The following is a 10,968-nucleotide window of genomic DNA, read 5'->3' on the forward strand; positions in this document are numbered from 1 at the left end:
ACAACATGGCCAGCCCAGTGGAGTTGATGCCATAGGAGCATCGCTTCAATGCTAGTGACATTTGTCTACCTGTCTTCCAAAGAGATTCCCAGGATTTTCTGAAGGCAACACTGATGGAATCATTCCAGGAGTTGTGTGTGATGTCTGTAGACATTCCACATTTCAAAGGCGTATAGCAGGGTTGAGAGGACAACAGCTTTATAAACAAGCAGCTTGGTCTCCAAACGGCTGTCCCGGTCCTCAAACACTCTCTGTTTCATTCAGAAAAACGCTGCACTTTCAGAGCTCAGGCAGTGTTGTATTTCAGTGTCAATGTTGACTTTTATGGAGAGGTGGCTGCCAAGGTAGCGGAAATGGTAAGCTCATTTTTATGTTTCTGTACAATAGAATGCTACTATGTACATCCTGATCTTCCCCATTTCTTTGTCAGAATCAATGTATTTCAAAGAACAAGACACTAGATAACTCCTGTTTTGGGGGGCAAGTCAGTAACTCTTTAAGTAGGCCATTATCAATATTAAAATATGGGCTCTTCAACTGAAACACTTATTTTCTTTATGATTAAAGCACTTTGTCCTCTTTCAAAAGAACCATCCTCTTTAAAAACTTGTCATGACTCAATATTGACATTACACTAGTGAAATCCTTTTGACAACTCCATAAAACAGTTGGCATCTTAAGACATACCATCACTATAATTATGATGATGATGGTGGTGGGGGGGGGGGGATGAATAATCTATTTTAAATTTAAGGGGAATAGCTTGAATGTCAGAACCTAGAACAGGTAGTCTTATTTTGCACTGTTTTATCTATTCAAATTATGATAATGCTTTAGCAAAATATATGTCTTAGTCTAAGCATGTCTTTTCTAACTAATTGCTCTTCCTTTAAATGTAATCACTTTTATAAACTTCCAAAGAAATCCATTTATAGTCAGTGCTATATATTTTATGTCCTACAGATAGCGAGAGAAAAATAAGCACTTACATGAGAATTAACTTGTGTGTGCTGAGAGAAATGTCACACAGTCTGCTATCTTTCTCTGGGTCTTGACAGCCATGGCATTAGGAGATGCAGATCAGTTTCTTAAGCTAGAAACATTAAGTTCTAAAGACATTATTTTCTCAAATATATAACTTACAATGTGAAAGTCAGATGGAGGTAAAGCACAACACTACAGACACAAGTTGTGATTCTAAGATTTAAAGGACTGAAACATAGGCAGGCTTCAGTTATATTAGCTTAAAGTCATCTCTAGTAAATCTCTTCCTTTATTAAACTTTTTACAGCAATGAAAGGGAGAGAATACAACTAACTCTGGCATTCTATTCCAGGATATTATTCACAGCCAGAAAGTTGAGCTGGCACTGTGTAGTAACATGATCTTTAGGGTTTTATTTTACAAATCTTGATGAATTGACCTATTATAAGCATGGGTGTCTGAAAAATATTAGACATCTTTTTCCAATAGAAATTCCAGATAATTAAGATGATCATAATCATTGAGATGGAAAAGACCACAACAACCATCTAGTCCAGTGTCAGAGGGGTCGCCAAATACCATCAGAAAACACAGTATTTTCCGTTGGTCATGGGGTTCAGTGTGAGAAGTTTGGCCCAATTCTATTGTTGGTGGGGTTCAGAATGCTTTTTGATTGTAGGTGGACTATAAATCCCAGCAACTACAACTCTGAAATGTCATGGTCTATTTTCCCCAAACTCTACAAGTGGTCACATTTGGGCATATTGAGTATCATTGTTTGACTCCACAGTGCTCTCTGGATGTAAGCAAACCACAATTCCAAAATTCTAGACCAATGCCCACCAAACCCTTCCAGTATTTTCTGTTGGTCATGGGAGTTCTGTGTGCCAAGACTGGTTCAATTCCATCATTGGTGAAGTCCAGAATGCTCTTTGATTGTAGGTGAACTATAAATCCCAGCAACTACAGCTCCCAAATGACAAAATCAATCCCCCCCAACCCCACTAGTATTCAAATTTGGGCTTACTGGGTATTTGGTCCAGTGATTTTAAAAAACATCCTGCATATCAGATATTTATATTACAATTCATAACAGTAGCAAAATTACAGTTATGAAGTAGCAATGTAAATTATTGTATGGTTGGGGGTCACTACAGCATGAGGAACTGTATTAAGGTGTTGTGGCATTATGAAGGTTGAGAACCACTAATCAAGTCCAATTCCCTATCCTGCAGGAATACACAGCTAAAGAACTGCTGAGAGATGATCCTCCAATGAGGGTTTAAAGATCTTCAAAGTGAGTCCAGCATTCTTCAAGGCAACTTAATCCCCAGTTGAACATCTCATACCACCCAAAATTTCTTACTAATGTTTAAGTAGAATCTCTTTTCTTGTCATTTGAAGCCCTTTCAAACATCTCTAAATCTTCTTTCATCCAAGCATGCAGACCCAGTAAATACGAGGTAAGAAAAAAAACTTGTATAAATTTTAAAGAGAGGTAGGAATGCCAAAACGGTTCCTCTTGTTGTATAATACAAACTAACTGAAGAAGGCTATAGCAACCCACCCTAATCAACCTGCCAGTTAAGCTGCCCAAGTTGAGGGGAATGACTACTCATGCTGCTACTCCATAGGCAGCTGGTGGACCCAATGACTTGAGATGGTGTATTTATTCTTGATTTACTGGCACCACTCCTGTTAATCAGGAACTCTGCTGGCCTCTAGATCAGTGGCTCTCAACCTGTGGGTCCCCAGGTGTTTTGGCCTACAACTCTCAGAAATCCCAGCCAGTTTACTAGCTGCTAGGATTTCTGAGAGCTGAAGGCCAAAACATCTGGTGACCCACACATTGAGAACCACTCATCTAGATGGAAACCAGGTGAAACCTGCAGAGATCCTGTTCAATTTTGAACAGCTGGGATATATATGAAGACTTAGTGCATTGTTTATTAAAATAGTGTGGCTGATGTAGTTTTACATATTCTGTACAGGGTGAAATGAACCGTACTGTATCATTCCAACGTAGGAGAGAGATATCTATCAAGGGAAAAAAACCTTGTTGTGTTTGTATTGATCAGCAGCCATCCTTCCTCTGTAAATGCATTCACGGGCATTTGCCCATGAGCATTCTTCTGTTAATGCATTCATGGGCATCTTCCTCTGTTGATAAATTCCTGCATGTGATTAAAGAGGAAATAAATATTCTCTTTGAGGTGCTTTGAGAGTGTGAGAAAGGTTTTTAAAAAATCACTGTTGCCAATGGAAAATCCTACCAGCTTCAGAGAATTTCTGAATTAAGTTACGACTGCATTATTTTGAGTTCTAGCATTATAGGAGTGTTATTCGGAAAGTAAGGTTGCAAGGCACGTAACTCTTGCGGGGAATTTTTGAGGGGAAAGTTGGTATCACTGCTGTGTAGCAGTAAGCCAGTGGAAGAAAATGAGCAATGCCAGTTGTCAGTAGCCCATTGACTAGCGTTGTGGTGCAGGTTAGAGATGAACGTCCTCATTCAGTTTCCCTCCTATCTGTCTTCTTCAAGACAATGGATGTCTGCACACCACTCATGCAACACAAGAATTGTTGACTTCATTTGGTTGGACTGTTTTAAGCCACCCCTCTCACAGCCCCAATGTTCACTAAATTGAAGGAACACTTGAATGGAAAACACAATGACGAGGTGAAAATCGAAGTAACAAAAAAGGTGGAGGGAGACTTCTATGACACAGGCATCTAAAAACTCATCCCACAGATGACAAAATGTATTGAACTGATTGGTGATTGTGTGGAAAAGTAATATAATACCTATGCTGCAATCCATGTAAGTTTTATTAAAATCTATCAATTCCTTGTATTTTTTAAAAAATCTCGTAACCTTACTTTCCAGACATCCCTCGTAGTGATTAATGTTTTTCTGTAACATGTTCCACTTTTTATCATTCTGCAGACCCTGACCTTATTAAACCAGGTCATCTACTCCAAGACATGGAGAAGCATTGCAACAAGCAAGACAATACCTCCATTGCCAAGAGGCAGAAAGGGACTGTGGGGGCAAGAACTAAAATTATTCTGAATTAAGTGAGAAGGCAGCTGAGGGAAGGAGGCTGCATGAAGTAGGGGCCCTTCTGGCTATCTGAGCCTGCAGGTGCACCTTCTTTGTAACGCAATGGGTAAGGAAGCAACAAAATGGGGACAACATAATGAAACAGCAAAGGGCATCAACAGCAACCATTCTCATTTTTTAAAAGCACCTGAAAGCCTGATTTCCTTTTTTTAAAAAAAGTTATTAACATAAAAAGACACATACACACAAACATATAAACACACAGAAAAAAAAACAACATTACAAAAAGATTAATACATTAATAAAGAAAAACAAAAAATACACCCACCCCCACTAGCAATATTAACACAGGGAATAAACATTTGACTTCCAAATTCCCAGTTAATGGTAAATATATGTATATCTGCTTCCTCCAGGTGCCCATCTTACGTTAACTTCTATAATACAAGAAAATTCTATTATTTTTCAAAACCTACTACTGTCAAATATGCAAATACTAAATCCCAGTCTTTAAAAAAACTGACAATGATTTATCTTTAGTCAAAGGCATCAACTTGTCAATCTCTGCAAGATCCGTTTTATCGGCCAATCTACTTGCGAATCTGGAACAATTGTGTCCTTCTAATTCTAAGCATACAACAATCGAGCAGCCATAATTATATAATTCATTATCGTTCCAGATTTCTTATCATTCTGTTATTCCATCAGTTTCAGCAAGAAAGGTTCACCAAAGACTGGTTTCAATCACTGCTGCAGGCAGATATTTCTTGTCCTGGCTCAGAGAATTACACGGAGGGAATTTTTTGCCATGCCCTCTTTTCATTCCTTCACTTGGGCAAATATTCTGTTTTCTGGCAATGCTTGCCTTCTTGAGCTTAGTAAACATTCGTGGTCAGAAGGGGAAAGGATATTGAAAGGAACTGCACAACTTCTACTTCCTTTAACAAATCCTGCTCTCTTACACTTGCTAGCCTACCCCGATTCCACACAAGAATTCATCTGGCTGGACTGAAGTGGGCCGAGATATATCCCAGGCTGTGGTGGTTCCCTTAAATCCTGTGTGTTGCATTGCCTGGCTGATGGGACTGGGGACGTGTTCCCACTTACTTCAAACCCTGGATAGGACCAGAGGCTGAACCTAAGAGTCCAAATGATGCCCAGGGATTTCCAGTCTATAACATGGGGGTAAAATAGATTCACCCAAAATTACTCTGAGTTATGCAAAGTCAGGGAATGCTGGGGTTTCAGTAAAACTTTAACAGTCCCACACTTTGGGGTGAGTGTGGATAGCAGGACCAGCTCTAATCCAAACTAGTCCACTCAGTGATGCCTGGAAAAGGGGAAGGATCAGGCCTACGTTATGGTTCCATTGTCATGGTCATGGCCAGCAACAGGAACAATACCGTAAATGTATAGTGATGGTCTAACAGGGCCAAACTAATTTTGGGTCTGTTGGATAGTCTGGAATCTGCCCTGCCATTGCTATAGGATGAAGATGGATAGCAGAGCTACCCCTGGTTCCAGTCTGGAGTGGCCTCAGATTTTAGAGTACACATAGATGAGCCCCGAGTTTAGGGTACATTGTGGGAAAGGATTTCATTTTCAGAATCATTGCAGTCTTCTGCAAAAACTATGATTATGGCAGAAGCTGGTAATAATCACTCCAAAATATCCTCTAGCTTTGTTACGTCCTTCACTGCAGACTGCAACATAAGAAGATGTGGGGATTCAACCAGGCAAACTACATTTGAACACAGATTCCAGATAAGTTACATACCTGCCTGCTGGTATCACATGTAACAATCTACAGAGATGACTTCAGGACAAGGGTCATATCACATACTATACTAGATGCATTGCTTTCATTTTCTCAAAGAATTATGTGGCTCAATCTAGATCAAGGTTTAACACCATCAGTTTCGCCTTCAAAAAATCCTGCCAATCTTTTGGGAAGATAAACGTACAAATGTCAGCGTGCTGGAAGAAGCAAAGACCACCAGCATTGAAGCGATGCTCCTATGCCATCAACTCCACTGGACTGGCCACATTGTCTGAATGCGCAATCACCGTCTCCAAAAGCAGTTACTATACTCCCAGCTCAAGAACAGGAAACATAATGTTGGTGAACAGGAAAAGAGATTTAAAGATGGGCTTAAAGCCAACCTTAAAAACTGTGGCATAGACAATGAGAACCAGGAAGCCCTAGCCCTTGAGCACTCTAACTGGAGGTCAGCTGTGAACAGCAGTGCTGCGGAATTCGAAGAGGCACGAATGGAGGGTGAAATGGAGAAATGTGCCAAGTGGAAGGTGAGTCAAGCAAACCCTGACCAGGACCGCCTTCCACCTGGAAACCAAAGCCCTCACTGCAGGAGAACACGCAGATCAATAATAGGGCTCCACAGCCACCTACAAACCCACCACTAAGACAACAGACTTGGAGGATCATCATCCTTGGGCTACGAGGGATCGCCTAAATAAGTAAATAGGTTAACACCTCACCCACTCCACACAGACATATCCAATCTAATTTTCATCTAAAACAGTGGGTTAAAATGACTCCAAGTGATGAGTCACTGAAAGCAATGTGTTTAACAAATGAATCAACACTTGCATGTCTTTGTGCTTATTAAGTCTAAATCTGTGAGGATTACCATAAAGACAAGGGAAGTAAAAGAAGCAGAGACATCCTGTTTTCGTTTCTTAGTTTTGCGAAGTTTTCTTTTTTTTTGGGGGGGGGGGGGGGAGGGTTGCCTACTGTCTTGTTCATTTAGTAAACGCCTAATTCATCATTGATTGCAATGTCTCTTTCACTTAAGGCAATGGCCTAAATCATGTTATTAACCTGGACTACAGCAACGTCATTGAAACAATTGGATTTACTAATGCGTTGATTCACCATTCAACAATGGATTCAATGGGTCAACTCTAATTGCCATTAATCAACAGAATCTCGATTAATTTTTCATTTAAAAGACCACGTAATTTTTGTAATGGCATCCTTGCTTTTCCATCCAAAGGTTGGATATACGGGCGATCATTCTTTCCTGAATTACACAGAAGTAATTATCTTGGTGTTTAAGAAGCAGAACATGAGCAAACTGACTACTTAAAACTTTAATTGCATTAATGACATCATCTGAAAGACATTATACTGTGTCCAAGATCTGAAGTGATAGGGCAGCTCAAATTTCTGCTTCAGTGGGTGTGTAATCTTGGCAAGCAGTTACCGATATATCAAGTTCAGTGCCTGTTTGTATTTCACGGCTTGGAAAATAAGAAAAGAGAAATAAAAATGGAGAGTTTTTCACCTTTAACAAAGCTTAATTAGCCAACAGCCAACACTACATTCATCACATTCATAAATTATTTGGCAATTTTAATTAAATTTCCCTGGAAAATAATTTATTGAAGTCGCATTGCATTTATTAATTCGTGGCATGCTTAGAAATAGCCATTCTTTCTTGGTGAAGTGTACTATACATCATAATATATCATCTCCTTTCACTTACCATATATACTAAGTTGCTGCCATGTCAATTTATACATGAGTATATATGGTAAGTGAAAGAACAAGTTTGGGGTCCCAATTATGTATTTTGATATGACCTGTGGAAAAGTTGAAGTTTAGCACAGCAGGTAAACCATCAGCAATTATAAGATCTATCAACCAAAAGGTTGCAAGTTTGAAACCCCGGGTTGGCATGAGCTGCCAACTGTCAGCCTAGCTCATTGTTTACCTAAGCAATTTGAAAACAGCTTTAGCTGTGATTAGAGAAATTAGGTACTGCTAAAAGTGAAGGAGGTGTTTTAAAACGCCATAAAGAAAGAAGATCAGAAAATGCTGGGTGACCAAAAGGAAGGAGGAAGTCTTGGCAGCTCTTTGTCATAGAGGATAGAGCAACAGCACCCCCTGTGCTCGAGCCCAACCTTCCAAGGCACCAAAAACAGCTGGACACTGAGTTGAAACAAATCACCTCTTTCTGTTCTGTCTGTCTATTGTCTATACAAAGCGCATTGAATGTTTGCCATGTATATATACTGTGATCCCCCCTGAGTCCCCTTCAGGGCGAGAAGTGCGGAATATAAATAAAGTATTATTATTATTATTATTATTATTATTATTATTATTATATTTTGCAGAGAGGGGAAAGTGCTAGTTGCTGCTATATTTCCACCCAGACATTCAAAAAGGCCAGAAGCAGTACTATTGCAGAGAAAGTAGAGAGAGTGCATGCTTCTTTTAGGTTATACCAGGACAGACTAAGCTCTTGACTTTCATTACTCAATTCAGAGAAAGAGATGGTTCCTTTTTTGGTAAGTGGATAAGGTATTCTTCTGACTAATTTTCTAGACTTATAAAAGAGCTACACAGTAGCTTGGAAATGAAACGCTTTCAGATAGAATCCTCCTGCACTCCATTTAGAGGACTTCATTTCACAGGATATGTGAAATGTTTGAGATCATTATTCTTCCCTTAAGTTTCACAATGCCCCAATGGAAGGTTTTCCTGCCCCCATCACATCGTTTCCCTCTTTTTGCTTTCTTTTCTAATTATCTGTTTGCCTTCTCATCACATGGGAGACATATTTCTCCTCCCACTGTTTCCTCCCCTGTTTTCTTTGGATATTGTGATTTCTCTTTATAAGTACAGATCGCTCTCAATTCAAAAGGCAAGTCTATTTATTTTACTTTTAAAAAGAGATATAAATTACCATTTTTCCTCCTCATTCCCAAAACAGTAATGACAGAAGAAAAAAATCAATACTGCCCAATTCAGCTCCTCCCTCCCTGATGACGACATTGTTATGTTTACAAGCAGGCAAGAGGGAATTCCCATCACATGTTAAATTGGGTACTTTTAGACGTTTCTATGTGGGGGAATTGAAAAAGAAGTTGATTGCCAATTGACTAAGGCAGCGTAGGAAAAAGCCACACATTAGAAATGGTGAAAAACCTAGAACTCACGGTACGACCTTGGCTGTGTGATGGTTTCTGTCGATAGCTGTTTCTTAAATGTGTAGGAATGCTGATTTGATTGTGTGTGACGAAGTCCTAAGACTGTGTCTTTGTTGTAAAGAGCCCTTAGCTTTGTACAGGACAAGAACCGCTGGATCTCAAAGGAGTTACTTTTCTGCTGTTAATGGAGTTGAAATTTTATTATCTGTCTTTCATTGCCCTTTGTCCTTAGTGCTCACATGGACAAAAAGGCGAGTGGCTTCTGCCTGCATTGAGATCCTTCAATATTACCTTAACTGTCGTGTCTGAGACAAAACATAGGGCTGTTATTCTAACACTATCACCTTTCCTGTCTTATGTGATTAACATTTTTGCCTGATGAAGAAGCCAATGAAACTTCAAAAGCTTGCATGATGCATACATGCTTTGGAGTTGGCAGAATAAAGGTATTATTGCTTTGTAGATTTGTAATTTGTTGCATTTTGACTAAATATATACTATGTGAGGTCAATCCAGATGGACATTTAAGATAATGAAATATGCCTTGCCCAATAGTTCAGTTTGGGACACTTTGCTTCACTGTATTTTTCAAATTTTGGATATTTTTCTTATGGAACCACTATGTTGTAAATCTAAGTTTGTTGGGATGCTGCCTTTCTTCTACTAACCCATTTATTTTATGCTCCTTTAGTGTTTTTGTCGTAGTAGAGTGTGCTGAGCAAGCTACAACGAGTAGTAGAAGAGGAAGGGCTGCTCAGGTGTTGGATCAAGAGCAGCAAAGGAAATGAATTAGGGAGATATTCATGACACCTACAGATACTGAGTCATTCAAAGGGTTCACAGATTCTGAGATGGAGGAGGAGGGAGAGAAGTGTATAAGTTTGAAGCGGGTTGCTCGGGAGCAAGAGTCAGATGAAGAGCGAGAAAGGAAGTGGATCCATGAAATACTTAATGCTCCGACTGAGGAGGAAGACTTTATGGGGTTCACGGGGAGTGATGGGACTGGGAGTGATGACGGAAAGGAGGATGGGCTAGATTGGACCCATGTACAAGAGATCAGAGACATATGTACTCAACCCACATCAAGTGATGAGTTTGAAGGGTTTTCAGGAGATTGGCAACCTGGAAATACATGCAGTGATCTAAGTCTTGATAGACGCTGGAAAAGTTGGAGGGACGAGCGGTGGTGAGCAGCTGTGGAAGCTAAAGCAGCTGAGAGTTATAAAGATAGGGTGGAGAGCAGTTCATCATCCGATGATGAGCTATAGAATAAAAGAAGGTATCAAACACTGGGAACTTTGCAGTAGGCAAAGTGTTGTATTCGGGCTTGGGACTTTGTTGCTGCTATTACTTTCGCTTTGGGTCCTGGGACTGCAGATCATTGTGTTTCCGTGCTTCTACCGACTGGAATCCTGTAAGTGCTGACTTCTACCTTCCTGCTGATTTCGGATTGTTTTTGGACGACAACATCGTGTTTTGGACCTTTACTTCTACTTTTGGACGTACCTCGACTTTGGACTGTTACTTGACTACGTTTTTTGCTTGCTCCCACCTTGCTGCATTGTGTTTAGTGAACTCTGTGACTCTGAAGAAGTTTGCTTGAACTTTTTGCTGTCCCGGATTATATTCCTGTATAATCTGGATTATTCTCCAAGTTGTGTTTTTTGCTTAGCAGTTGCTACAGACTTTGTTTTATTGCTAGAATAACTGAATTAAGTGTTTCTACACTATTTTTGTTTATTAATAAACCTTGTTTGGACCTTTTACTTGTGTTTGGCTCCTTTAAGACTTCTGGTTCACGACAGTTTTACACGGCTTATTCCCAACCTCAGGGGCCCAGATGTTGTTGATCTATAGCTGGCTTAATCCTCAGCTGCTATATGTAATGATCAAGTTGATGGGAGCTGCAGTCCTGAAATACCTGGGGACCAAGATAGGGAACCATTGTTTTAAAAACATATGTTTAA

Source organism: Anolis sagrei, chromosome 5 (genome assembly GCF_037176765.1).
Source record: "Anolis sagrei isolate rAnoSag1 chromosome 5, rAnoSag1.mat, whole genome shotgun sequence".
NCBI lineage: Eukaryota > Metazoa > Chordata > Lepidosauria > Squamata > Dactyloidae > Anolis > Anolis sagrei.